Raw genomic sequence first — 25814 nt, 5'->3', positions numbered from 1 at the left:
TAGCGTAGTGTGGAGCCGCTGGATAATCATTGAATGTTAATAAGGTTACTTTTAATAAAAAAAAATGTGTAATAACGAGTTTACATACATACATACACACAATGAAGATTACAGATACAAACAAAACATTAGACCAAACTTATAATCAAACACTTTATTATGCCACAACCTAGAGGATCGAATACAATAAAAAAATACTGCTTAAATAATAATAATACAGTAAAAACAAATCTGAAAAAACCGAATCTTTTTTTTTAGTAGGTATCGAATTATTTTTATACCACAACACTAGAAATAAAACGAAGAGAAATTTCATCATCACCACTTTTTCATTCCTCAAATACCTATACACTTCTTTTTTAAATCGACTTATTTGCGCTTCTCACCATTAATGCCGTGTTTACTGTCTACGAGTAACAACGACGACCCGTTAACAGGAGGAAGTTTAAATCAAGTTTGAACAAAGTTACGACTGGTATTTTTACTGTAAAAAACCCGAAGCCAACCTCATCTACACAGTGTTGAAGTTTGGTTCATCCAGTAGTTTTTAAAGTTCTATAATTATTTAAAAGGTGCTCTAGGATACTAAGTCTGCGCTGTCTGTACATCTGGCTGTCTATAGGGCTGCTATTTTTTAACTCTATTAGGTAAACAATTGAAAACTTCACTGAACATGATTGTTTTATTGTATCCTCTGTATAAAAAAAATATAAAAATAAGTACAATTTTAAAGAGATACCCATTAAACAAACTTCAAGAATCACTCGCACGCAGACACCAATACGCATAATTGGCTTTTTCTCATCACCACAATATTATTACTAGTAAGCACCTAATTAATTATATTTCATTCAATTTCTGATATCTAAACAAGACCATAACTTGTAAACTTATAACAATTTACATTTGAGTGAATAGCATCACTCGATGCGATTTGATTCATCTATATCTATGCACCAATGACCCAAATGCTATTTAAAACTTGTCGTGCAACTGTCTGGGCGAGACAAAGTTAATTAAAAATGCATTTTGTAACCTAACAATATTTATTAAGCTTCGTTTGAGCTATTTTGGTGGGAAAAGGGCTTCTTTCTTTATGTTATGTTATGTATCCCGTTTATGGCACGCATCTTCCTAGATATAAATATCTAAAAAGAGACGAGTATATCTTTTTTCACTTTATTTATCTCACTTCTTCATCTCTTGTAAGTATATATATATATCCCACTGGCTGAGCCAGGCCTCTTCATAGATTGAGAGAGTATTTTTCACCTGACTTCAAAAAAGGAGGAGGTTCTCAATTCGTCTGTGTTTTTTGTGTTTGTTACTCGATAGCTCCGCCAGTTGTGGCCGAATTTCAAAATTATTTTTTTGCTTTAATGGCCATACTTTCGAGGGGTTCCCATTGACACCAAGTAAGGATCTGATGATGGGATCTTAGAGAAATCGAGGGAAAACCTCAAATTTTTATAGCACACCTATAGCGATTTTGTCATTTTTGACACCAAATCAAGTATTTACGTTCAAAAAGTATCATTTGGTGAACTGGGCCTGATGAAGAATAACATAGGTACCGGTACTCTGTTATAAAATAATATAACTAAGCCGTGTTTGAGCTTAATGGAATCGTCGTGAGATGCATTTTGGCTACACATCACTAAAAACCATGAAATAAAAACTTTTTAACAAAAAATGGAACCGACTTCAAAAACCTTGAAAATTCCACCACCCATCCCACGAATATTTTACTTATAAGCGTAAATTCTGGTTTAAATGTTTATGGTCCTATTCCACATAAACAACAATGTATTTTCAATTTGGCACACAATGAAACTAACCTTTTTAATATTTGTTGAACTCACATTGTCACCCTGAACAAATTAAGCACCACGCTACATTTTTATCGATGAACAAACTTCCGTCGATGTCCCATCACTATTTTAGTAATAACTGTGTTAAGGACGAAGTAGTAAAAGTCCTTAAGGGCGTCGGCGCCTACAATTCATTTGCGCGATATTGCGCAGTGATCGCATAAAAAGAGTTTAAGTATGCCTTTATTAACACCAGGGAATGCTTCAATTAAAATAATCAGGACTTGATATTTTAAAGGATCGCTCTGTTAGGATCGCTCTTAAGCGATAAGGTCGCCTATTGCTTACCTCGTAATTTTCTCTCTGTGTATCTGTTTTCTGTATCGCTTACTATTTCTGGTGTACAATAAAGAGTCATTGTATCGTATTGAAATCGTAAGACGTCCAGTGTTGAGCAAAATCGTCCCCTTTAGAACGCCAACGCCCAACATGAATGTCATTTTTCCACTTGCATCCACCAGTTTCCCGTTCCTCTTGCTATCGATCCACCTACAGGGAGGCCTGCAACGCTGCATCTTCCAAGCAATGGAATCTTGCTCCTCCAAAGGTTATCTGCTTCAAGAAATGTGGTCTGCCCGGCCCGTTGCTACTTTAACTTACATATTTTTCGGGCTATGTCGGTAAATAAAATTTTCGACGCAACGTAATTCCGAATAAAAAGCATCTTTTTATGGGCCATTGCGTAACTCTGAGTTTCTCCAAAAGGCCAACAATCATGGACCTTCGTCTACGCGAACCGTAATTTTCAGGATACTTAGTCAAAATTAAAGTGGTACCTTGAGTGTTATAGTTAATTTTAAATTTAATTCCTGTAAATCGATTAATGATAGTGCCATGTACTAGCATGTAAGTGTACTGTAATACTAACAAATTATGGTTTTTAGAATAAATTAATTGAATTGAATTGAAATAGTAATAATGCAATTCTGAGTGATTTATATTTACCTGAAAGTTGAAAATGATAGAATTTTTTCTAAGTCAGCATTTTTATACAATCTTATAGTCACGCGTACCACTAAATCTTTCTCATTAAATTACAGCCTAGATCCACCTAAAATCAGATGCGTTCTAAATCCGAACTTTTCAATACATTTAACAGTGCTACGTAAATTGTAAGTGATATACAGGCATCTCGGGCCCGATCAATCGCCCCTCAGGTTCTTGCGAACTGCAGCGTAGCACATATAGGTACGAAGAGGCAGGTTCAGTAGGGAGCCATCGCCGCGCGGCATTTGACGTCGTGCTACCATTGCTCCCGGACGCCGTTTTAAAAAGGTAGGATTTATTTTTAAATTGAACTTTTTCCAGCCAGGATTTTGAAATTGTGTGATTGAGAGTTATTACTTTTTAAACGGGATTTTAGTGATGTTCCGTTGTATTTTTGGGTGTTTAAAAAGTTTCGTTTTTGTTTCAAGTTCAGGATATGAAAAGTTTCATGCGTAGCTTTATTGCCGTGTTAATGACATACTTACATAATTCGTTTTTGTGCGGTAAAAAAAGTAAAAAGTAATCAAGGTTTTAAAATATATAACGTAGATGAATATCTTTATGACAATGCGGAAGAAATAGAATCAATTACTTAAACAGAATTAAATACGCAAAAATCTCGAAAAAATTAGGAATTCCTTTATTTAAAAAGATTTGAAAAGCTTTTCTACATACTTGCTAGAATTTGTGAAAGAAACTTCCTTGCTCCAAGTTTGACGTAGGTATTGGCAACAAAAGCTTTCAGTCAGAGCTTCTCGGCGTAAAAAGTTTTGCCAAGGAAAAGGATTTGTTTTAAAAGTCAGCTTTTAGAAGCAAGAGTTTTCTTGGTAAGGTTTTAGTAAAGTTGTGACATTTTTTTAACATCGTCAATATTTGTATAAAATGCAATTAAATCATTCTTTAATTACAATTGAATCAGTGTCGTTGCATTTTGAAATCTGTTACGAATTTTGTGAATATACAAATATAGTTTTAACAAAGTACATCTTTTGAAGGTAAAAGTGGGGCACAGTGGGGTGTCTTTAAACATAGGAAATAGATTTAGTCAATTATAAAAATCATTTCCTTCGATATGATATTAATATGAAGTATGTAATGTTGTAACATGTTCACAATGCTGCAACATTTTACACCAGACACCGATTAAATTGAGACTTGTGTTTTTTACCTCAACGTGATATCATAAAATAGTTTTTATATAAAATAAATAATAGTAAATAATTATCCTCACTTAATAAATATAGACCAAAACGTGAAACGGAACGTTCAAAACGCCAAGCCGCTCTCAACTCTTGCGTAATTCGAAAACGGGGCGTTATCTTCGAGCTTAGAAACTTCAAGAAAAAATACCTTTATAATGAAATTTATACATCTTGTGAATACTTTTGAATAATTATTTGATAAGGGTGCGTATCTAGTCGCATGAATTCACGTAAAATATATCTTAATCTTAAAAACCTTCCTTTTTTACCTATTTTAGAATTTCAAATGACCTCAGGTTGAAATTATGTGGAATTACATTTGAAATTTACAGAGTTATGAAGAAAAAATGACAATACAAACATTATAACAATTATTGCATTGATTATGACTATCAACAATTATGCGAGCCGAGCCGATATGGACCCATTTGATAAATCACGTAAAATATAGTTCTTAATATTTGAAGCTTCTTTTAATTTCATGGTAAACTGCACACAATTCTTCCTTATAAAATTTAAGATTAACAAGGCCACCAAGTAGAGGATCGTGGGTACGATCCTGGGCTCACACCTCTGAGTTTTTCAGAATTCATTTGCGAAATCGTATTTAAAATTTACCACGAACTTTACGGTGAAAGAAAACGTCATGAGGAAAGCTACACATACCTACGAAGAGATTCAATGGTGTGTTAAGTTCCCAATCTGCAATGGGCCTGTGTGGGAACTACGGCCCAAACCCTCTCATTTTTCTCAATGTTTGGTAGAGAACCTTAACTGGGAACAAGCCATCAGATTAGGTATCTCAATTGTGTCTGATGTCGGATTCACTCTAGTGCTCACTGTGACATCATGTGCCTTAGTTCGTTTATATGTAACACAAGAAAAGAAAATTGGAAAGGATTTTAGTTCAATTTTCCACGTCTCTAAAGAAACTGTAGATAACTTTAACTTTAACCGGTTACCGAAAGACCATGTCTAGTTCGCTTTCGTTGCTCTACCTATACGTGAGATGAACGGTTCTCTTTAAATCTTTTTAAATCTTCTCTTCCTTACTTAATTTAATCTAATACTTTTAAAACGGGCAACTCGAAAGTTTATACGTCTGTTTGTTCGTTACTTCATCACGTCTAAATCATTGAACTAATTAGATGAAATGACAGAACGAAATTTACCGACGTTGCTCAAAGAATTAGTTCGCTGAAGTGGCGTTGGGCTGGCCACGTCTGTCGCAGGACCGATGAACGGTGGAGCAGACGAGTCCTCGAATGGATACCACGGTCGAGAAAACGTAGTGTAGGACGTCCTGAGGCACGGGTTTCCACCAGAGATGTGCGAGGATGTGTTGCGAGGAATATGTTTTTCATTCACCAATAGAAATGCTTCATTTACCTCGCCTCGCTCCGCTCAGCTGTTTCCACCAGAGATGTGCTGCAAGAGGTTAGCTGGCGGCGGATGGATGTGAGGGGCTGAAGACAGTGTTGTGGCGCGCCATGGAAGAGGCCTATGTCCAGCAGTGGACTGCTGTAGGTTGATAATGATGAGATGAAATTCGGTATACAGATAGTTTGAGTCCCGGAGAAGGACATAGGATAGTTTTTATCCCGGAAAATTGCATAGTTTCCGTGGGATAGTGATAAACGAATTCTATGCTGACGGAGTCGCGGGTAACGGGTAGTGTAAGTATTTATAAAACGTGTTTCTACCTTTTGGACAGTGTCTGAAAACCAGAGTCGAGTTCCTTCCCGGGAATATTCTAATATTTCAAATTAATGTATTTTCCGAAGCATTAAATCATAAATCAGTAATTTCTCCATTACTGTGGAGTTTAGTATATGATACAAAAGCTTTGAAAGTTTGGGTTAGAAATATCCTATCCTATAATATCCTAATTTTGTCCTTTTCATTTTTGCTTACCATTAACTAAATTCTTTAATATTCGGCTATACCACTATATTTTGTCCCACTATATTCTGTCCCACTGCTGAGCAAAGGCCTCCCCCCGATACTTTCACTGCTCTCTGTCCGCTGCATATAAAGGCCAGTCCTTCAAGAAGTCATCCAGTTCATCCCGCCATCGCAGTCTAACCACCAAAAGAGGGATTTTTAGTTTTTTGAACTGAATATTTATTTAAATGTGGATCAATTCTACAACTCTCCTCTCTACTTCAATAGACCCAAACAGATTTTTTATTTCGTTGAAATGCTGTTTTCAATTTAATCAACATTTTTTTAGAACTAGCAACAGGCAGGGATGTTACGGAGCTCTGGTTCCGTTTCCGTTAAGTCGGAACTTCCGTTTGGCATTACACATCCGTTTCGGTTCCGGTTCTGTAACTTTTGAAACGGAAGTTATATCGGACACCAATGCTTAGCGCGGCGGGAGGACATGAGCGGCATACAACAAAAACATCGACACCTATGTGCCGTAAGGTACATAGATGTCAATGATCAAAAACAAACAGGTTTATACCAGTCATTCGCTCATCGCCCCGCTTGCCACGTGTTGCACTAACATCTCGTCCACCTATCACTCAGGCTCCGATCCTGGTTCCGGTTTCGTTTTCGGTTCCGATAAAACTACATCCGTTACATCCCTGCAACAGAGTAACGAAGTATCGAGTAGAAAGCCACTCTTGCTGTTTGACGAACCCTTAAAAATACTAGTTTCTACCTTCCGTGCTTGTGAGTCGTTGGTAAAATAAATATTTGCCCGTCGCTAGCAGCACGCTAGTTTTAGTTTATAAAAGGAACTTTCAATTTTAAAGACCTCGAAGAAGAAACAAAACAGGTAAAAAATATTTTGCGGCAGCTAAAAATACTTAGATATTTAAATAAAGTAACAACTCGTTTAGCATGAATCGAAACAAAGAATTTATTAAAGTTCATGAAATTTATTTGAAAAAAAAAAAAATATATTGCAACGACTTTTACATATTACTAGGTGTTGCCCGAAACTTCGTATGCGTCCTGCGGGAACTTTGCATTTTTCCGGAATAAAAGCCTATTGTTATTCTCCGATAATGTGAAAGGATTTTTAAACAAATGAAATAATATCTAAAATAACAAAACTGGTGACCCACGGTTTTGAGTACCTCCTATTATGTGTTAAAGAAAAGAACACAGTATTTTTTCCCTTTACAATATAATTTTAGATGTATAACGATGTTATTTGTTGTTATAGAAAGGGATATAACACAATCTGTATTATAACTTAAAATAGATTTGATTAAGGTTAGGACGCATTAAACGTCCGAGTCCGAGTTGACACTGCCCAGTAATTGCTATGTTTAATTTTATGTCATTAGCAATGGTGAAAGAAGGGTGTCATCTATTAGGCGTTAGCATATCGAGCATTGGGACATTTACCTTACTTGAAAGGTTGTAAGCTTCTTCACATTGTATCCCCAAATTCTTATCTTAAAATTCAGTACATAAGCCGTACCTTCCGATTCTCCGACACACTTTGAATCTGAAATCGAACGTGCTACAATTTATAAACGACCTGTCCGAACAGATGCTTGTGTTATCTCTTTACGTGTGTTATTGTGAGATTTTCGTGTGCTTTCAATATGTTCGCAATTGGGATGCACCAAAAAAAATAACCTACAGTTTTTATTTAATTTTTGGGAAGAATAGGATATTTTAAGATACCATTTTCATCGATTTTGAATTTACATGAGTATTTAATTTTTGTTTTTTGTTTACGAACTTTGCTGGATGACGTCACAGTGAGACAGCCACGTTCCATTGCCTAGAAAAATTCAGGTCGTACATAACATAATCTGTGGCATTACAATGTGACAATAATACAAGCACGGCTTAGGGTCCTAAATGAACCATGACAAATAGTTTTATTTATTTCTCTTCTTTTATCTTCGATTATTCCTATGTTTGTTTAATGGTGTGATAGTAAATAGATATTTTTTATTAAAATCTGATATTTAAATTCTTTTATATTTAATTTTTAAAAATACATAGAAAATACTCGTATACATTTCGGACTTTACGATAAATGACAACTGTTTAAAGCCGGGTGCGCATCGTGTGATTAAAGTTCTGTCTTTGTCACTCTTTGCTATTATAAGCAGGACAGCAACATTTCAAACTGTCAATTTGCTTTAGAGTGTAGACCTGCTTTAGAACTGCCTTTGTGACGGGATACTGCAAGGGTCAAATGAAGGTCATTACTTAAATTTTGTTTATTTAATCCAGTTTATCATATTTTTGGAATCTGATTTCTGAAAACGCTTCACAAAGCCTATTTCTCCAAACGGTTTTCGATTTATTATACGTTGTCAAAATTGGGACATCCCAATTGCTTCTAAATAAGTTTTTGGTAAAAATTTCATTTTTAATACAAACTTTTTTTGCTGTCTGTCCTTTATGTTGACTGTACTTGCATTGTCACCCAAACGACATTTGCATACCGAATTTCAAGTCGATGCCATTAACCGTTGAAGAGTTCCGTCCTGCCGGACTACCAGAATGTCACTAACAAATTATTGTATTGTCACGCAATTTACATAAGTACCTATACCAAATTTCAAGACAATCCGACTACTAGAAGTGGGTCACAGTCAGCAAAAAAAGCCTGTATTAAAAATGATTTTTTTACCAAAAACTTATTATTTATTTAACTCCGATTCAAAAGCTTAATTCTATCATAAGTGTTTTCAAAGTATATCACAATAAATACATCAATATTCGAATCATATTAGAGCTTTACAAAGGTAGCTTTAGCTGTGTGTTCACCTATAATTCAGCGTTATACAGCAATTGCCCAAGAGTTCGTTCTAATTGGACGCTGCATCGAACGGTGCATTTCGAATAGCACTCGAAAAGCCTTTGATTTGTAGACTTGAAAGCGACTGGAATGGAAGGTAGTTCTAAAGAGTTTATTGTTGAGAGGAGGATTAAGATTTAATATAATGCTCTCATGCTTATACGATTACGTTAGAAAGTGAGACCCAATTGTGTTCTTTTTGCATAAATAGGAGTGGAAAAGAAAACAAGTTTATACGTAGGTATTGTGATTGTGATATAATGGTAAACACAGTTGTCGGCTAATATTTGACTTCTTTTAAACTTAACATAAGGTTTGAATTAAACACGACTGATAACTCTCGTCTGAAATAGAGTTTAGTTCGACATGTTTCGTGCTAATCCGTAACCCTTCCTCTGGGAGCAACGCGACTCACGGTAGTTTCATGTAAACAAGACATTATAAAAAATTCTTTAAATATACGAGTATTCAAATTTGTAAGTAAAATTGCTGAGTAATTCAAAGTCAAAGATCCTTAATAAAAGCTTCCTTCATTCAAATCCTTTATATTTCATTCATTTCAGCACACAAGCTATATAAAGGTCGCATCTTTCGCTAACAGTGATGTATTGGCTAATTTCGCGCCATTACTATGCGAAAAGCGTTTGTACTGAATGCGGTTGAGCCTCTTTAAAGGTTTATTGCGTTCTAGTTTCTAGTATTGCTTTGATATAGCACTAAATTATATCGTTTTGTTTTTTGATATTGCAATTGATCAGGAGATCGATTTTAAAAATTATGTCACTCGAGAATAACACTTGTTAATTGCTATTTTCTATATTATTTATATGAAATAAAGTCATATTTATGAAATAACATACATAAAAAATAATGATTATATTGTGTGAAAAAATTAGAAATAAACACCTTGATACCTATAACGATTAGTTTATGTTAACTCATTAATTATTTCTTTCCATTAAAAAATGCTACGTGTGACTTACTTTTTGGAAAGGTAGAAGCAAAGCTTGGTCACCCAGGTACTACGTTTATATACGAGCAATTCTTTTTAGTTTATTTATTTACTTCAGGGATTTAGAAAACGACTCTAACGATTTTTCGTCATATCTTTGGCAAAACGTGTTTTTGAGTTAAAGAAGGAACTCGGTCAGTGTTTCTCTTTGAATTTGTTTTTGAAGACTGGATCTAAATCAAAAGTGAGTAAGAAAAATAAAATTATTAAAAAAAATATATCATGGACCATTGACACCAATTGACCTAGTCTCAAACTAAGCAAAGCTTGTACTATGGATACTAGGCAAAGAAAGTTTATAAAGTGTAAATATGTAAGGCGAAAGTGTGTATGATATAATATATTAATATACTTTTTATGTTTACCTAATCGAATCAAATAGTTAACTTACAACATCAAATGTTCTCATGGAGAAGAAACTCTACCCATTCAGTCATTGTCCAGAGAACAGAGACAGAGACGTTGAATTGGTAGAAGAATCCAAGATTAAATTGGAAACCATTCAAGAGAATACTAATCTTGTTCCGAGTTAAACAATGAAATTCGTCGTATCCAGAGTCTGAAAATTCGAAACATTTGCTTGCACTCCCTGAATGTTTAATTAAATGAAATATTTCTTGCCTCCTTATTAGATTCCGTATCTTGTTGCCATCTATGTAATGAAAAAAGTATAAAAGAGAGCAGTAGTTTTAATTAAAACATAGTGTTTTTAACACGCATTAAGTTCGCCAGAAATATTATATGAGAGTGAGTGATGAGTACGTCGTGATAAAGTCTAATTTTCAGTTAAGATAAATAATAGAATAAATATATATATATAAATAAATATATATATAATATAAAAACATAAATATCTAAGGCGTTAGTTAGTTAGTGAATGTTTGGAAATAATTTCAGAATGTTATATTTTGACGACCAGTTTGCCCAGTAGTTAGACAACCTGCCTAATGAAGCTCGATGTCCCGGGTTTGATTCCCGGTCGGACAATATATCGGTATGAAAAATACGATTGTGTGTTCTCGAGTATTGGGTGTTTAATCTGTATTTAAGTATGTATTTATGTATTAAAGTATATCCGTTGTTTAATTAATACCCATAACACATGCTTTGCTTACTTTGGAACTAGGTCAAATGTGTGTCCCGTGCTATTTATTTAAATATTCAAACGAGGAAACGACGCTATCAAAGTCATTAATTTCTATATAACATTTAAACGAGCAATTTCCAAACACATTTCGTATGCAAATAAGGAGCCCTTTGTGAATATACAAGCTTTGCTATCGTTACATCCAAGGGGTAAGAGTTCAGCAAAAACTGAACAAAGAACAACTATACAATAGTTTGTCCTGGAACAATGAGTTTTTCGGGATTTAAAAGGCCTTTGTTAACTTGACACAGGTTAGGCACAATGGCTGTGTAGACCTGGAGATTATCAGAAGAGATAAGGCTTCGCTTTATTTTATTTTAGTGTATAAGTTTTTGTTTTTGTTGAGAGTTTTATTTTTCATGCAAACATTTCCGTACCTTTCAATTCGATGCCATTAACTCCTCAATGCTGAAACTAAAAAAAAAGTACTGAATTCTAGTCTCATTCTGTTTTTAATAAGCACAAAGATGATTCTGTCTACAGTTTTTCATTACCAGATTAAAGTATTGTCACCATCACTTATATAAATGTGCCAAAATTTCAAGTCAATCCAACCACTGGATTTGGATGATTTGACCCAACAACAACTACAGGGCAAGTTAAATAAAAGCTTGTAACTGAAATACTATGTAACTATAATCTATGTATCAATGTTTCGACTACATTTCAGTGGCCGTGGTCAAGAGTAGGTACGCATACACCCAAAAACTCAATAAGAGCTATAGCACGCGTTGATATCTTTCAATAAGAGTCGTAACAAAGCAATAAATAAAATTGAAATTGGGTAATACGTAGATTCCCTAAAAGTCAATGTTAAAAAGTTTTAACTTATACCTTTTAATATTAATGTTTAGGATTTTTTTTGTCTATGTAAATGTGTTTTTCTATGAAATAAAAAACCGCAGTGAAAAATACTTTGGAGATGCGGGTTTGCAACAGTTTTTTTTTTAATTTAGCGAGTTCTAATCAGTAAGAAAATATCTTTGATGGAGGGGAGAAGGGGGATATAAATTGATAAAACGTTTTTTTGTTATTGCAAGTCACACAAGGTTGAGAGTTTTTGTAATTTTTGACCAGTTCTATTTTTTTTGCTTCAATGCGGTTAGTGCATAACATTATTTTCGACGAAAAAAGTGTAAATTTTCAAGCGCTTCATGGTTACGGAAACTGTGTTAAGTAAACAATGTATAGGTACTATTACATCGACAAAAGAGAGATATACTTCCAATACTTTCATACTCAATGTTTCTTGTCATTATTTACTAAGCATAATCGAATCTCATATCCTCACGGGTCTTGATATTTTGCATAGAGTTGTGAATAAGATTGTCTCTTCTGATACAGAACCCGGAACCTATACGATGGGTGGCGCGACAACTAGGGGCATCATGTTTATCAATAGATTGATCTTGTGAAGTAATAATATACTATAATGCTCGTGTATCGAAATAAACTAAATACGGCCAAGTGCGAGCCGGACTTGGGCACTGAGGATTTCATACAAATTTCTAGGTATTTGTATCTAGTTTAAGTAGAACCCCTCGCCTAAGCAAAAAGTACTCAGTGTGGGGTCATTTTAGATGTATTTTGACATAGACAGATACGAGAAGATTTTCAGATATTTATTAATTTCAGCTTGATACCTCCATGCATTCCTGAGAAAAAGGGTCTTGACAGAGGGACATGCAAACAAACATACAGACACACGAACTACAAAATTATCTTATAAGGGTTAAAAATTAAGATAAGAATTTAAGTGGAAGATTTTTGTCATTTAATTATTTTTTTCCGTTTTTCCTTATGAGGTACCTACAGACACTGATTATTTTTGCCATGGATTTCGTTTGAGACCTTGAAAAAGATATAAAATAGTTTAAATCCCGGATAAATAGTCTTCGCAGGCGCAAGCTCAACGGATTCTTCGCAAACGAATTCGCGGAGAACAGCTAGACATATTATAAAAACTCAAATTATCGATATCGAAGAAACACCTACCCATAAAATGAGGAGACACATAGGAGAACAAGTGTCACCGACATAGCCAAGCGATTAGCTCGTTGAAGTGGCAATGGGCGGGCCATATAGCACGGAGAACAGATGGTCGTTGGGGCCGAAAATTTCTCGAGTGGATTGGCAAGCGTAGCGTAGGACGTCCACTAACGAGATGGACAGATGACCTGGAGCCGCGGGTTCACGGTGGATGCAGGCCGCTGTCAACCGCAGCGACTGGAGATCTATGGGGGAGGCCTATGTCCAACAGTGGACTTCCTACGGCTGAGATAATGATGATGATTACCTACCCATGGATCTCTTTTCGATATCCACATGTAACTCCACTGGCTATACGAGTACTTATCACAAACTGTCTATATTCCATCTGCACATGAAAATAGAGATAATATTATTATAATGTTTGGCAAATTTCTCCTATAAATTTGAAATACTGTCATAATATTACAAGAGCACATATTATTCTGAAATTTCCGTAAACAGGAAAACTTTCCTTGTTACCTCGTAGCGTGTTAAACTTGCTACAAACTTGCCACAGACCGACAATTTGCCTATAATAGCACTATTATATCGATTCATAAAACATTTTCTGCTTTACGTTAACAATGCGTAGTAAAATGTACTTTTAATTATGGCTATGGCAGGCTGCGTACAAGTGTTAATATAATTGTCAATTTTCAAGTTAAATAATATTAGGTCAACAACAAAAAGTCTTTTTTATTGTAGAACAGAGGATTTTAGATCGATCAGTATGGGCAAGTCTGAAATTAAATACAGTGTGTGGGAGTTTAAAGTAACGTTTTTCTTTAACGCAACCATGCTATTAATTTCATTAATAAACTAAAATTCTGACTTTATTAACTTTCTAACAAAAATATAATTCCCAGTAATGTACAGTAAAGTAAACTGCCAAGTAAGTGTAAATGACAGCCGACAGATACTTTGATTATTACTTTTCAATTTACTTTGCTTTACATTGCTGGCAATTATCTTGTTAGAAAATTTTCAAAGTATGAGTTTTAGGTAATAATTAAATGAAATAACGTTACTTTAACCTCCCTTAAAAAAAGTCTGGCTGCCGATAGCACACGTATAAGACATACAGAGATTTGTTCTAAGTCTAAGGATTGGTTCTAAGGAACCATATCGATTTTAGTGACGAGACAAACTGCATAAATAAATTAAAAAAAAACCTATCTTTACTCGGTTCGGGAATTAGTACTGAGAATAAAACTATATTATTTCTATTTGAATATCGATTGTGTGCGTTATATGTGATAAATTTAACTATGTTTGTAACATGATAAACAAATAAACTGCATTATACTTCATATAATCCTTCAATTAAATTAAATAGTTTGCGATCTTTTTTTGCAATATTCAACTCATTCAGGTGCGTAAATTGTCTCTTTTATTAAGTAAATGTAGCTCTCGACTGGTGTCGCAGCTTGTTTCATACACTGCTTTTATTTATTTATTGCCATTCCGCAAGTTTTTTTTATCTACGACAGTATTATATGGTATTATCTTATACCGGTACTATTGGTGATCAAGTGCGGTTAGTTCGAAGGACTCGCGCTGCTAGGCAGACTTGACACCCCACACTCCAGTCTACTCGTGACCACGGCCACTGTAATATTGCCGAAACGTCGAGGTAAATATTACTCGTGTGTGTTAGCGTGATAAGTCCCGTTGGTGGTAGTTTGTCTATAAGTGGTAATCACGAAAGTTTAACGTTATAGTATTATCTGCGAATCATAGAAAATGTGGACTATTTAAAATTACTCTCCTAATTAATTTCCACGACAAATTACAGTCCTTATCAAAACACGCTGATCTATGATGATATGCGGAAGGTGAACCATAATTATCGGCGAAAGTGCGGCGTCAGTACATCAATTAACACAATCTGGGGTAAACACAAAAGAGCCTATTTTCGTTGCCTTTGTTAAATTATGCATAAAGCCACCCTATATTATTAGCTGGGCTGTATGAACGAAATAGCACACGCCTATAGGCAATTGTTTAGCGGAAAACTCGTGTTATTGAGTATCATTTTGATAAACGTAGCGGAAATATCGTTAGAGAATGGTTTGATAAATGGACTATTATAATTTTCACCACACTTGCTCGTAAACAGTGTCGTAACGTGCTGGCTACCTTGGTTGCAACCCCCCAAATAAAACCCTCGACCTTAATGTGAATGTCGGTAAATGAGTCATTGCTCGTACAAATTTTCATGTCATGAAGCCCAAGGTCGGTAAATGAGTTTGTTACTGCATGGCGTGCTGCTGCTCCGTGCGCGCGCTGCACACGCACGCCATGCACACGCTGCGGACGGGCAGCGCGGCGGGGAGCTGGCGCTGCCAAGAGCGCAATCAGCGGTATCGGCAATTTTTGAAAAAATATTAGTTTTCTCTTACAAATATATAATTTTACTCGCAAATGTGATGAAAAACATTGTATGTCGCACGGGCGGTACTAGAATTACGAACATCGACTCATTAAAGCCCTCAGTCTTCGACTTCGGGCTTCTAATAGACTCTCGTTCGTAATTCCTTATTTACCGCCCTTAAGACACAATGTACTATTGAACATGTGTGTTTGTGTGTTTCTTTATATCGCAACGGTAAATAGCAGTCAGTCGATTAAGGAATTTTGCACATGTAATATAGTTGAAAACTTTAAACTCTAGGGGCACGGGAATGCCCCCGCCCAGTCGAGCAAAACAAAACAAAGACACGACCGTGCCAATACTTTTCTCGAAACCATTCAGTCTATTTTCAACATTATATTTACTTGACATAGCTTGTGAACTAAATGGAATGGCAGATAGTCATAGCAAACAAAGGTTAAAGGTAAGTTAGGACAAACTATGTTTTTTTTTAATCTGTCATCTCCCAGGATAACAGGATCAAAGGAATTTGGGCACAAATTTGTGCCTCTGGGAGAGGACAGGTGTGCGTGATTTGGATGTAGTATACAGATAACTAGCTTTTGCCTGCGGCTTCGCCCGCGTGGAATTCGGTTATCGCACGCTGTTCCCCCGGGAACTGAGCATTTTTCCTGGATAAAAGTAGGGTATGTTACTCTCTGGCCTATATAAAATATCTCCATGCCAAAAATCACGTTGACCCATCGCTCCGTTTCGACGTGAAAGACGGACAAACATACAAACACACAAACATACACACTTTCGCATTTATAATATTAGTATGGTTGTATGTAATAAAGTTCTGATGGTATCAAAAGAAGACCAGAGTCGTCCCTATGGACGGCATTATGCTGATTTTTTTTGACGTTTGGATGACCAAATGGTCAGAGAGCCTGACTACAAAGCTTGAGGTCACGGGTTCGATTCCCGGCCGGGGCAGAAATTTGTAAGAATAATACGAATATTTTTTCTCGTGTCTTGGATGTTTAAAATATTTTCTCAAGTTTTCGCGATTCCCAAGGTCAAAGAATCGAATTGCTTTTAAAATTCCAGAGAATGCGTTGTTTGGGAGAAACGTGTCAAAATGGTGTTGTAGAGCGCCATCCTGCTCTGTCTCGTTTTTGTTCCCGTTCGGTTCACTTTTATACTATAGATTGCATATTGGAAAGAAACAAATGCCTATTTTGTCACCGTGATTGAATATGAATAAAATTTGAAAACCTCGACTGCTAAGTTTTGATAAATTTAATTTGACGCCGATGTTTCATAAGCAACACTAATTAAGACCGCGTTTTAGTTTTTAGGGAATTTCCAGGAGAATTATTCAAAATACCGGTATTTCAATTCTGGTGCCAGATAGCCTACAAAGATTGACAGATAGACTACTAAAGCAAGCGAAGAAGCGGATAAAGCTTGTTGTATAAAAAAATGGACTTAGCTTTCAAAACACTGCGTGGGAATTCATTCCTAACTGCCGCTAAACCGCCCCCGTTAAGCCTCCATCTCACATCCATCTAGCTTAGCGCTCTGAGAGTGGCAAACTAGATTGAGCACTAAGTGCCAAGTTATGAAGTTGTTTTGGCTCTTGTTGTCATTTCGATGTATTCTTTGCAGTTGGAAATAAACAAAGGGACAAGATGTTATAAGGAGAAATCACTATGACATATTTTACAATTGACGTATTATTATTATAACAATTATTTGAGGTAAATTAAAGACAAGTGCAAGTCAAGCGCAAGTCAGAGTCGCGCACTGATGGTTCCAATACAAGTACAAGTTTGCATTTCATAGCAATACTACAAAATAAAGCTATTTCTCACATTTCAGTAAGCTTCGGAATTTTTTATTTTCACTGTTTGTTATTTTAGGATTTATTTCTTGATTTCATAAATCTGTGTCAATAGTAAGTAATAAAAGTTGGTTGAAAATAGGTTAATGTAAGAACACGGAAGTAAAAAAAAAACTAAAAAAAAAAAATTATACCTTGAAAAAAAAAAACACGAACAAACTGACGCATAACGAAGTTATTCTAGAAGGGTTCCTTTTTCCTTCCTTACGGAACCCTAATATACATGATTACGGTACATAAACTGCACATACCTGTGAAGTAATTCAATGGTATGTGTGAAGTTCCCAATCCGCACTGGGCCTGCGTGTGAACTACGGCCCAAGCCCTCTCATTCTGAGAGGAGACCTGTGCCCAGCAGTGAGACGTAAATAGGCTGGGATAATATGGTACATAAACAGTGAGTCATACAGCTACGTAGTTTTCACAAAAACAAAAATTACATTGTTAAAAAACTTACTCCTTGTGTAACCCAAATAAATTATTGACGAGTAGCATATGGCAACACTGCCACGACTCACAACGCTGAAATATGAAATGAACAATCGATTTTATATCTAATAAAGATACATTTGTTATTTATAACAGGTGACTTTTCTCATCTATTAAATTCAATTTACGAGTAGGTTGGTATTTATTATTTTGTAAAGTCCTGATTACCTTCCTACCGCCACGAGGTATTGCAACGCAGTGCTGTTAAGGAACACAAGGAAACATTTAACTAGCTTACTTTTAGTATCGAAAAGTATAGAGATTACTTGACTTTAAGTGCATGTTTTATAAATTATATATATTTGACGTTGAGAGACTTTAAGAGTATACATCTCCAATTCATTAAATTGACGGTGGAAGCAGTTTACACCTCCATTAAACGTAGATTGTTTATTAATACAGAGTATTTTAAATTAGGTACTTAACTAAACTAACTAAAAAATAGGTGTTATTATAGTAAAAAATGTCTTCATATCTGAGAAATTTTTAACTCACTTTGTCTAGCAAAGTAAATTTATTTTATTAGTTCTTCACACACAGTATATAATTCAACTAGTACGATTTACTGGACCAAAATATGTATGAGTATCTAAGAAAAATAAGCCATTATTAGTACTACTAGATAGGAGGAATTCAGCTAATATGATTGGTCGAATACTAAGTTTCGTTCTGTTCCTCTGCCATAGAAGCTTACTAAGGCACATGATTGCCAGGATTTACAAACACAGAATGCAGCTATGCTTAGCATAATGTTTTTGGGTATTCTCAATGAGTTCTAGGTCTACGTTACCTATTGGGATTTTTAACGGTCTAAACGGTTACAAAATAACCCCGTTTGACAGATAAGGAAGGCAGGCTGCCTTAACTTTATTTTAATTGTTTAACAAATTAGACACGTGCAAGCCCTACTTATTAAGTACTAAAGTCTTCAAAGCCTTTTTACCTAATTGCCTGTTTCGTATTCTACACTGAAAACCTTTTTTATTGTTATTAAGTACTTCTGTACTTTATCTTTCTTGTCTAAGCTTTTTATCATCATGTCAGCCAAAAGACCTCCACTGCTGGACATAGGCCTCCCCCAAGGCTCTCCACTCAGACCTGTCGTGTGCTTTCTGCATCCACCGCAATCCCGCGATCTTAAACAGGTCGTCACTCCATCTTGTTGGAGGCCTACCGACAGCTCGTCTCCCGGTCCGCGGACGCCATTCGAAAACCTTCTGACGCCATCGGCCATCAGTCGAAGCTTTTTATACTAAGTATTATATATTATTTACAAGGTAGACACAGTATTTTTTGGAGTATTTAGGTATGAGTACATACTTGTCCTAGAGACTAAATGAATATCTCTTGAATGAATGATACCAACAACGCGCCAAATGATACAAACACCGGAAGACGAAGCGTTGGCAGGCCTCCCTATAGTTAGACTGACGACATCGTGAGAGTTGCGGGCCACCGGTGTATGCAAGTAGCAAGTTGTCGTTCATTGTGGCGTTTTAAAGGGGAGGCTTTTGTGCATCAGTGGACATTACGTCTCCCGGCTTATGATAATGATAAAAATATCCAACCAAACACGCAAAACTAAGGGCACTTTACATTTCCCAGTCTTCAATGTTAGCACAAGTAAATAGAATTTGAGAACGCTCTTTAACACATTCAAGACAAATTCTCAAGAAGATCTAACGAACCGAACGGAAACTGTGATCCCATACAAACGTAACTGGATTCGGCTCGTACTTTAGTGAGGCTTACCCTGGGTACCCGGAAATCGGAGCCCAGTTGAACTAAAACCACGTTAATATAAGTTTATATTGAGAGCCAAAACATTAACACACTTCAAATGAGAAATGTGAATGTGTGAATGCAGAACTAAATATATTGGCAAAGTCTTTTTGAGACACATCCTGTAGAACAGAAATAACCCACCTTCGGGCAGCCGGGTAAAAATTAAAATAACAGATCACGAACCCTTTTTCCAAGGATTCACAGAAAATAGCGTAGGTGCTTCAATTATTAACCTCCACCTATGTTAAGTCAAGTTTATCTGTTCCGCTAAACAATTTTCAATGTTGAAAAAATAAAAAATAACCACCAGATTTTAAATCACCCGTTTTTTTATATACTCAAATTACAAGTGAGGTACTACACATTATATATTCTCGACAAACTGCTACGTTTGTTTTAGATTACTAGTTCCACGTTTAATATTTATCTAAATACGATAAACCAATTAGAAAATATAGTCTGGCCGTCATTAAGCCAGAGAGCCCGACTGTATATAATCATAAAAGTTACAAATGCTGCATTCCATATTTTCGTTCCATTTTTCAAACTCAAATACTACAATAATAATATAATCATATTACAGCTTTTCTTAGCAATTAAATACAAGTTACAATTAGTAGGTATTTCAAACTGTTCTTTAATCACTGTCAACAATCTAATTGGTCAATCATCGCCTTTAATCAAGAAGCCATTATGTCCCAGATTATCCTGACGTCAACGCTGACTAACTTAGATAATAAAAAGAAGAAGTCTTACAACGGTCGTTAGAGCACAGAAAGGTGCCTTTCTCTTTTTGTAATCACAACTGAAAAACTATATAATCGTATTTTTATTAAAATATTCTAGCCAAATCATAAAAAAAAAACTTGAAGTACATATCACATTCTGTGAAAATACCTTTTCAAAGCCGACCCAGTACGATTTGGATTCGCGCACCGAGGGTTCAAAATCACCGCGCTTTGTAGTGAACGCTATAAACGACCGCATCGTTTTTGCGACCCCGCTCATTTAAGGTATTTAAATAAAAGGCTTAAAATTAATCTCGGACATTTCACCACATAATTTAATATCTCTCCGAACCTCAGCTTGCGCAGTTGCTTAAAGTTGTACGTAATAGTAAAGTTAATTAGGTATTTTGAGGTTAATTTTATTTTCATTATTTGAAAAAAAGACTTTACTTAAAAATATATTTTTCATTATTTGACAAATAGATGGAAAGAAGGCTAATGTAGCAACATTATTTACTTAATAGAGTAAGATTATTTACTTAGTTCATTGCCGCAGCTAGTCAAAAGTTGATTCAGTGCGATAGTTTAGGCAATATTTAGATTTACAACATCTTGGAGTGATAGTCAAAGTCAAAATATCTTTATTCAATTTAACATATACGAGTAACAAGCACTTATGAATGTAAAAAAAGTCTACCACCGGTTCGGAAAACCCTCTGTTGAGAAGAATCCGGCAAGAAACTCAACGAGGTAGTATATATTTTTTTTTACAGATTTAAAATATTATCACATATATTTGTAATCATATAGTTTGATTTCAACCCCAAATCTCCTTTTATGTTCCAAGGCTTCACAAAAATAAGTTTTTGGTAAAAAAAAATAATTTTAATACAAGCTTTTTTTTGCTGACTGTACTTTTCTTTGACTGTACTTATATATATTGTCATCCAAACTACATTTTCATACCAAATTTCAAGTCGATGCCTTTGAAGAGTTCCGTCCTGTGGAGACGTTTCTGGCCGTACTTCCAGGATGTCACTACCAGATAATTGTATTGTCATGCAATTTACATAAGTAAACCAAATTTTAAGTCAATTCAACCACTGGAAGTTGGTCGAGTTTAACTTGCAAGATTTGATTACAGACAGACAGACAGACAACGGGACAGGTGAAAAGCTTGTAAAATAGGGCCCAGTTTCTTTCGTTAGTAAAAGAAAATATAAAGTAAAGGAAATTTTAATACAAAATCGCTATACTAGATATGTACCTACTTAACTGAATCCTGACTGTGGCTGCAGCTGCATCTAATAAAACTGTTCACACGAAAATGTTACCATCATTTTGATACCATTCTGGAGTCGTAGCATACCCCATTTTAATAATTGCTTCAAAATTTAAATCGTCGCTTAATTTCAATTTTAAACTGCTCGTTGCTTCACCAGCTCTTCAACTATACAGACACTAGAAACTTTTGTCACCATTTCCATATCTAACTGATTATAGGAACTGCTTTGAAATTCCCCTCAGATGCGAGCAAATGAATGCACTGGGAATTATAATGTAAAATCATGGAGATGTGGGCTCGTGGGAAAAGTTTATAATGTTTCAGGCCTCCATAAATTACCATAATACGTGAAGCTTGCGTAATAACTAATGAGGTTAGGGTAATTTTAACTCTTTAGTCTGGTGAGGTGTCTTAACAATTCAATTTTCACCTGGTTACTTAAATTTTTTACGTGACATTCGTGGTCAAATATGCCAAAGCCAAGACAAAGACGAAGTTAATACGTAATCTCGAAAGCTAAGGTACTTCAACGTTCCTGGACAGCACCCTCCATTTTTGTTTAATGTTAAACAACACAAGTTAAGTTGTGTTAAGTATTAAGTATCCTTTGTCTCAATCTAGATCTTCGTATGCCAAATTTCAGTACCCAAATTTCAATCAAATCCGTTCAGCCGTGATTGAAGGACAAACATCCAAACCTCTTAACATCCTAACATCTTCACTAGCTTTCTAATTTATAATAGTAATAAGAAGGATAAGATATATGATATGATAGAATGAATATTTAGCAAAGGTTTTTACTCGTTTTACTTTTATTCACATGTAAAAAAAACACCCTTTGCTGTCAGCTAGTCAGGCTTCAAATACGCATGTAATGTAAACAAAGCAATTTTAACAAACATTTTACCTCCGCTCTCAAATAACATACTGATTACTGACTGGATTACACACCAACGGAAACGTGTATTTCGTTCCAATTTCAGTGCTATGCATTCGAAAAGGTTTTTGATGTTAGCGAGGGTTGTACTGTAATCGCACCACTAATTAGTTACTTGATTGCCTCGGACGGAACCCTATTACACTAACACCTACTCAGAAACTATAAATTATTGGTGAGAAACATTCAATTCCAACATGAAAAACCACATGAACAACGCATCTTAAACCGACTTTGAAATAAGATGTTCTCAATTTGTCGGTTTTTTTTTTATTCATTTCCCGATTAAGTACTTAAAGATGGTTAAACTGAGTTAAGAAAATATTTTTTCTTATAATTTAATGGCAGATAGGTCAAAAAAAAATTGCTCAACTCATAGTGCAATAACTGTAATAGGTACTTTTAAATATGTGGATTAAATTTCAAGCAGTCTGTAATATAAACGTCTCAATCTTCGACATCAACCCAATGGTTGAAATTTTCAGCTGTTTTTGAAAAACAATGAACAACGATCTGTCTTTTTTTGTATAATACTTGTTTGTATAGAGATATCTTTCTATTAGGTGTCTCCGCTATACAAGATTACTTGTGATATCAATTATTCTTACGTTAAAACTTGAATTGGTCAACTAAGTAATGACTTTTTGGACATGGTGGCAATCTTTGTTATCAGACGACTCGGGATGAACTCGCGTCAGTTGACTAAGTGTTTAGTTCACAATTTCGTGCAGTTTACTCGAATTCGAGTGCTGGAAAAGTTTTTTATTTTGTTTTAACAGTACAAAGAAAATTTACAGGTAAAACAGTAATACGCCTTACCTTTATTAAAAAAAAAACGGCCAAGAGCCTGTCGGACACGCCCGAAATAGGGTTACGAAGCCATTACGAAAAAATTAAGTAATATTTTTCTAAGGATTTCGTATTTTGTACGGAATATTTCAAGTTTACGTATATTTTATACCTTAGGCTGCTATTTACTCTTAGAATAGAATAGAATAGAAAGAATACGTTTATTTGTGGAACCTTAAAAGCATAGCATTCAGGAATCTCTATGTTTTGCCAGTAGGCGTACAAATATTTCTGTTTTCCTTTAACAAGTCATTAACCTAAGTCTAAATACAATAAGTACACAGCAGCAATAAAAACAAAATTTTAAAAATAACCAAGTAAGCGCGTATAATATCAATTATTAATTTAATAACTATTTTAGCGAGGATTTTTATTTCATGAATGTCAATAATATTAGCAATGTCTGTCTGGCACAATACATATAAAACTAAAAAATAATGTCATTTCAGAAGCATAAAATTATAAATTCCTGTCATTAAGATATTCATCAATATTATAGTAACATTTTTCAATTAATAAACATGTCAATTTCTTTTTGAATTGGTTGGTATTAAGATTTTTCATACTATCTGGAATTTTATTGAATATTTTGGTGCCATTCCTAATATACTTTTCTCATCAATGCTGTGTTACATGCTGTTTTGCGCAACATATTTTGGTATTGTGATCGAGTAGGGAGTCTACGTGTATCTGAAATTTTGGTAACTAAATTAGGATTGCATTTGACAAATAATGCTACTTCAAATATATATAAGCATGGGAGAGTAAGAATTTTCAGTGATTTGAAGTGCGGTTTACAGCTGTCAGTCATTTTCAAGCTACACATGGCTCTAATGCACCTTTTTTGGGCTTTGAATACTGCTTCCCTATCAACTGAATTACCCCAAAATATGACGCCATATCTCAGTATAGATGCAGCGAGCCCATGGTATGCAACGCGTGCAGTATCTTTATTTACTGTTTTAGACAGTTTATGTAGAGCAAAAGCCGTTTTACTTAGCTTTTTACATATTGCATTTATTTGATGTTTCCAGGTCATTTGACTGTCAATTAATAATCCTAAGAACTTCTTAAACTACTAATAATTCTCAAGAAAAATTAATCGTTATAGTTTTCCTTGTAAGTATGATATAATTACTACCACCCTGAATTTTTTCAAATTTTTCCACCCTCGGGTTTAGATTTTAGAGGGGGGCACGCTCGATTTTAATGAAAATTTGCACTTTACAGTTGAATATTTTACAAACAAATCACTGAATCGAAAAATCGTTGTAGCAACCTCCTAATGGTCTTAAAAGACCTATCCAACGATACCCCACACTACAAGGTAGGATGAGAAAAAAAAACATCCCCAAATTACGCCTAATATTTTTTTTTGATTATTTATTGTACCATTTTGTCGGCATAGTTTACATATATATTCGTGCAAAATTACAGCTTTTTAGCATTGATAGTCCTTGAGCAAAGCCGCGAACGGACAGACAGACAGACAGACATGGCTACGGAACCCTAATAACGTGGCAAAAGAACGAACGTATCAACCTTACATCTGCGTTCAATTTGAGCGAAAAAGCAACCCAAACGCACGGTTCACTTCATAAATATTCTCCCAAACAATTTGCTGCCGACTTTTCTACAAAATCTTATTTATATTTATGGAAAATATGGCAAAAGGGATATCTGTTTCATTCATGGTAGATAAACTGCGTTGCGGGAGCCTAAACAAAATATATGTTTCGGATTCCAGCACTTCATATTTTTGAAGGAATAGGCTAAACTTGTGATCTTTGGCATAGTAGGTTATTATACATAGTCCAATAACTAGGTATTTTATTGGCATAGTAGGTAACTATTTTTGACATCTAGAGATTGCAGTTATATTTATGACCTTGATTGTAGGTACTCATCAGAGATTGAACCTTTTTGAAGCATAATTTCTTCTATAGAAGGTTTTTTGAGCAATTGGCATTGGTCTCAAAAAAACAATGTTTATTTTTTATTTTATTTTTTCATAAAATAAGCGAAATTAAGACACCTATTTGAAGGATTTTGGTTTTAGTTGGGTTTTAAATTTTTTATCATATTTATAAGTTACCGGAATTACAGCTAACCATAGTTGCCATGGCGTTAAAAACTGCGTTTATCTTTGCTCGTCACTATTATTTAAAAAAAGTGTCTTCTGTCACCTGTCAGTGTTAGGATTAGGCGGTTTAGCTACATAACGTTTATTTACGATGAAAGTCAAACAAAGCTCAAACGTTATTCTGCAAATACATATATACCTAGTGCCTTCCATGAAGACGCGTGATTTTGACAAAATTAGATATTAATGTCATTGTAATAAGAGCCACGGCACGCGTCATCGTGAATGACTCCACCTATACACACGATCATTAAGTATTTTTTAATTAAAATGTTATAAAATAATTTAATAAACCTATTCCTC

The 25814-nt window shown here is 34.9% G+C and overlaps 1 protein-coding gene across 1 annotated transcript in view; it reads left to right on the top strand.

Annotated features, from left to right (window-relative positions):
* The first annotated feature begins 3041 nt into the window (after nt 1-3041).
* The window catches only part of Scp2 (Sarcoplasmic calcium-binding protein 2), a 40018-nt gene continuing 17245 nt past the window's right edge, over nt 3042-25814 (top strand). Inside the window, exon 1 of the mRNA XM_074096554.1 lies at nt 3042-3146. The gene's annotated coding sequence lies outside the window, so the exon portion shown is untranslated. The remainder of the gene's footprint in view (nt 3147-25814) is intronic.

Source organism: Choristoneura fumiferana, chromosome 13, assembly GCF_025370935.1.
Source record: "Choristoneura fumiferana chromosome 13, NRCan_CFum_1, whole genome shotgun sequence".
Classification (NCBI taxonomy): domain Eukaryota; kingdom Metazoa; phylum Arthropoda; class Insecta; order Lepidoptera; family Tortricidae; genus Choristoneura; species Choristoneura fumiferana.
Note: the sequence above shows the minus strand (reverse complement) of the source record. Positions and strands in the feature narration are given on the sequence as shown.